This window comes from Schistocerca cancellata, unplaced genomic scaffold, assembly GCF_023864275.1.
Source record: "Schistocerca cancellata isolate TAMUIC-IGC-003103 unplaced genomic scaffold, iqSchCanc2.1 HiC_scaffold_995, whole genome shotgun sequence".
In the NCBI taxonomy this organism is placed as follows: Eukaryota; Metazoa; Arthropoda; class Insecta; order Orthoptera; family Acrididae; genus Schistocerca; species Schistocerca cancellata.
The window spans coordinates 162501-167500 of NW_026047001.1; the positions used below are offsets into that span (position 1 = coordinate 162501).

The 5000-nt window shown below is 53.0% G+C and overlaps 1 non-coding gene across 1 annotated transcript in view; it reads left to right on the top strand.

Annotated features, from left to right (window-relative positions):
* Positions 1-3519: 3519 nt before the first annotated feature.
* LOC126150702 (small subunit ribosomal RNA) overlaps positions 3520-5000 on the top strand; it is a 1909-nt gene continuing 428 nt past the window's right edge. Inside the window, exon 1 of the ribosomal RNA XR_007531571.1 lies at positions 3520-5000. This exon is cut by the window's right edge and continues 428 nt beyond it. This is a non-coding gene — a ribosomal RNA (small subunit ribosomal RNA).

Genomic DNA, 5000 nt, shown 5'->3' on the forward strand with positions numbered 1-5000 from the left:
CCTCCGCGCGCTTCCCTGGGGGCACTGAACCGCAGGATGCGAGACCCCACGCCCAGTGGCAAACAGGGCTCCTCTCAGAATATAGGCGGTCCCTACCCCTCACAACGATGACGGTGGGAGGGCCGTTTTACGAGACCATTTCCTGCGGTGCCAACGCTGTCGTAGAGCCGATACTCCATCTTTGGTACAAGGCAATCATTCCGCTGTAAATCAGTACGTCACTCGTAGTTCAGTCACCTCACAGCACTGCTCAGTAAACTATGCAGGCCCACATAGATAGATTATGATAGATTATATACGCAAATGCCCCTATACATGCTGAACGTCCGTACACACAAAATGAACCACACGTCAGCCACACACTCTATCACACACTACTCTCTGCCTGTAACAGACACAGATACAACTACTAAGCACCAGCATGGACCAACGTCCGGTGCATCCTATCCGCCACAGTACACCAACTACGCTATGATAACCAGACCGGGAGGTCCAATCATAAAACAGAATACCCCACTCGTCCGACAACCACAATTGCTCAGAGAAGCCACCAACACCCACACATGTCCTACACAGGGGTGCACCCATCACCACCACACTGCCTCGTCTTACAGCACAAACACACTGGCAGGAATGAAACACACAGGTCTGCCGCAACCACAGACACGGCTCGCCCCCTCTCACTGGCGAAAAGCGCATCCCGACGTGACATAACTCCTTTGACACACTGACGCTGCCTCGGGCATCCACGTCCTACGGTCGATATCAACGAACCTCCCCCCCCCCCCTCCCCCCCACAACACGCCATCCCATACCACATTGTGTACCGTACCCAAACCTAACGTGTACTGTACTACAACGCAATGTGTACCATAACACAACCCAGTTTGTACCTTAACCTAACCTATGTCACCTTAACCTAACCTATGTCACCTTAACCTAATCTATGTCACCTTAACCTAACCTATGTCACCTTAACCTAACCTATGTCACCTTAACCTAACCTATGTCACCTTAACCTAACCTATGTCACCTTAACCTAACCTATGTCACCTTAACCTAACCCATCTTGCACCTTAACCTAACCCATCTTGCACCTTAACCTAACCCATCTTGCACCTTAACCTAACCCATCTTGCACCTTAACCTAACCCATCTTGCACCTTAACCTAACCTATGTTGCACCTTAACCTAACCTGTGTTGCACCTTAACCTACCTCAATTTGCACCGCAATGTAACGCAATTTGCACCGCAATGTAACGCAATTTGCACCGCAATGTAACGCAATTTGCACCGCAATGTAACGCAATTTGCACCGCAATGTAACGCAATTTGCACCGCAATGTAACGCAATTTGCACCGCAATGTAACGCAATTTGCACCGCAATGTAACGCAATTTGCACCGCAATGTAACGCAATTTGCACCGCAATGTAACGCAATTTGCACCGCAATGTAACGCAATTTGCACCGCAATGTAACGCAATTTGCACCGCAATGTAACTCAATTTGCACCGCAATGTAACTCAATTTGCACCGCAATGTAACTCAATTTGCACCGCAATGTAACTCAATTTGCACCGCAATGTAACTCAATTTGCACCGCAATGTAACTCAATTTGCACCGCAATGTAACTCAATTTGCACCGCAATGTAACTCAATTTGCACCGCAATGTAATGCAATTTGCACCGCAATGTAATGCAATTTGTACCGCAATCTACCCCCACATTGTGCCTTAACCTAACCCACATTGTGCCTTAACCTAACCCACATTGTGCCTTAACCTAACCCACGTTGTGCCTTAACCTAACCCACGTTGTGCCTTAACCTAACCCACGTTGTGCCTTAACCTAACCCAAGTTGTGCCTTAACCTAACCCAAGTTGTGCCTTAACCTAACCCAAGTTGTGCCTTAACCTAACCCAAGTTGTGCCTTAACCTAACCCAAGTTGTGCCTTAACCTAACCCAAGTTGTGCCTTAACCTAACCCAAGTTGTGCCTTAACCTAACCCAAGTTGTGCCTTAACCTAACCCAAGTTGTGCCTTAACCTAACCCAAGTTGTGCCTTAACCTAACCCAAGTTGTGCCTTAACCTAACCCAAGTTGTGCCTTACCCTGCTCTGTAATTGGCATATGACACGTTACATTAATGTATTGTCCAACCGCAACCCGCTCAGAATGTTGTGTACACAGCTACGTGTCATCTCCCCATAACAGCTGCATTGCAGTGTGGTACGCCATAGAGACGTGTGGGAGTAATGGACGCAGTGGATGGCGATCAGCATGAGCCGTCTGTTCATGTAGTGGCGCGTGTATGCAGACGTAGTAGTCTCTTCTCACACAATGTGATAGCACGGTGCCCCGCGTTCCACATCTGCGACATGCTACAGAGGCCGGTTGACAGTTGGTCGCGCAATGGACATCGCATACGTACGGGGGCACCTTCCACGTGCCCTCTAGTCGGGCACATTTTGTTGCGTGGATGTGAGCGGATGTAGTGTGTCTTGACACCTGACAGGCAGGCATGCAATAATAGTTGACTTTGCAAACGGGGATGGACGTGTACGTTTACTGGTGACGTTACGCAAATGAACAACTGGTAACCCGTTGTGGTGCGGTTGTCCTTGCTGGAGGTACATCTGTGAGGGCAACGATCGGTACAGCTACGAAGCGGTCCCCACCATACCAACGAACGTGAATGTGAATCTGGGTGTGAAGCGATACGCGGCTGTGGGTGGGTGGGACTGTCCCCGGCCGGTGAGGGGGGGCCGCCCGGCGTGCTGGCCGCGCGGTGCGTGGGCGCACGCGCTACAGCCGGCTGGTGGGGGCGCCCAGTGGCAGGCGCGCCGGCCGACGGACGCGGCAGGCGGCGCAGCTGCGCGCCGGGGCACCCTGCGCGCGGCGCCGTGCAGCCAAAGTGGGTCCTCGCCGGCCCGGTGCGAAGCGCGGTGGACATCTGCAGTGTGCTGGTCCGATTGAGGACTGTGTGCGTTGAGGATGCGCCGCCGCCCGGCACTCGGCGCCGCGACGCCGTCTGCTGCTCGGTCGCCCCAGCGGTTCTCGCTGGTGGTTTGTATCGCAGTTGTGCAGACGTGTTGGCACGTGCGCTGTGCTGGGAGAGTTCGCTTCGGCACCCACGTGGGGCCTTTGCCCTTCTGTGGCGCTGGCGTTGGAGCTGCCGGTCACCGTAGGTGGCGCGTGTTGTCTCCCGCCGGCAATGCCACGACAGCACGCTCCCGGGCCTCTGTCGGCAGCGGCAAGCTCAGTTGGGAGCACGGGTGGTCGCACCTAAAGCGTCTACTCGCCTAACTCCGGGCGATTGCGCCTCTCTCGAACCCGACCAAGTACTTAGGACGGCGCTGCGCGCCGCCGGGACCTGAGAGGGTTTCGAGGTGTATTGTGCAGGGGAGCTCAGCCTCCTCCTGTTTGCAGAATAATTGAGCGGACGCTTGCGTGTTCGCGCGGGCCCCTGGGACACACTCCCGGGCGGCCGGCTGCTCAGCTCTAGTTGACGCAGCTCCCTGGTTGATCCTGCCAGTAGTCATATGCTTGTCTCAAAGATTAAGCCATGCATGTCTCAGTACAAGCCGCATTAAGGTGAAACCGCGAATGGCTCATTAAATCAGTTATGGTTCCTTAGATCGTACCCACGTTACTTGGATAACTGTGGTAATTCTAGAGCTAATACATGCAAACAGAGTCCCGACCAGAGATGGAAGGGACGCTTTTATTAGATCAAAACCAATCGGTCGGCTCGTCCGGTCCGTTTGCCTTGGTGACTCTGAATAACTTTGGGCTGATCGCACGGTCCTCGTACCGGCGACGCATCTTTCAAATGTCTGCCTTATCAACTGTCGATGGTAGGTTCTGCGCCTACCATGGTTGTAACGGGTAACGGGGAATCAGGGTTCGATTCCGGAGAGGGAGCCTGAGAAACGGCTACCACATCCAAGGAAGGCAGCAGGCGCGCAAATTACCCACTCCCGGCACGGGGAGGTAGTGACGAAAAATAACGATACGGGACTCATCCGAGGCCCCGTAATCGGAATGAGTACACTTTAAATCCTTTAACGAGTATCTATTGGAGGGCAAGTCTGGTGCCAGCAGCCGCGGTAATTCCAGCTCCAATAGCGTATATTAAAGTTGTTGCGGTTAAAAAGCTCGTAGTTGGATTTGTGTCCCACGCTGTTGGTTCACCGCCCGTCGGTGTTTAACTGGCATGTATCGTGGGACGTCCTGCCGGTGGGGCGAGCCGAAGGCGTGCGACCGCCTCGTGCGTGTTCGTGCGTCCCGAGGCGGACCCCGTTGAAATCCTACCAAGGTGCTCTTTATTGAGTGTCTGGGTGGGCCGGCACGTTTACTTTGAACAAATTAGAGTGCTTAAAGCAGGCAAGCCCGCCTGAATACTGTGTGCATGGAATAATGGAATAGGACCTCGGTTCTATTTTGTTGGTTTTCGGAACCCGAGGTAATGATTAATAGGGACAGGCGGGGGCATTCGTATTGCGACGTTAGAGGTGAAATTCTTGGATCGTCGCAAGACGAACAGAAGCGAAAGCATTTGCCAAGTATGTTTTCATTAATCAAGAACGAAAGTTAGAGGTTCGAAGGCGATCAGATACCGCCCTAGTTCTAACCATAAACGATGCCAGCCAGCGATCCGCCGCAGTTCCTCCGATGACTCGGCGGGCAGCCTCCGGGAAACCAAAGCTTTTGGGTTCCGGGGGAAGTATGGTTGCAAAGCTGAAACTTAAAGGAATTGACGGAAGGGCACCACCAGGAGTGGAGCCTGCGGCTTAATTTGACTCAACACGGGAAACCTCACCAGGCCCGGACACCGGAAGGATTGACAGATTGATAGCTCTTTCTTGATTCGGTGGGTGGTGGTGCATGGCCGTTCTTAGTTGGTGGAGCGATTTGTCTGGTTAATTCCGATAACGAACGAGACTCTAGCCTGCTAACTAGTCGCGTGACATCCTTCGTGCTGTCAGCGATTACT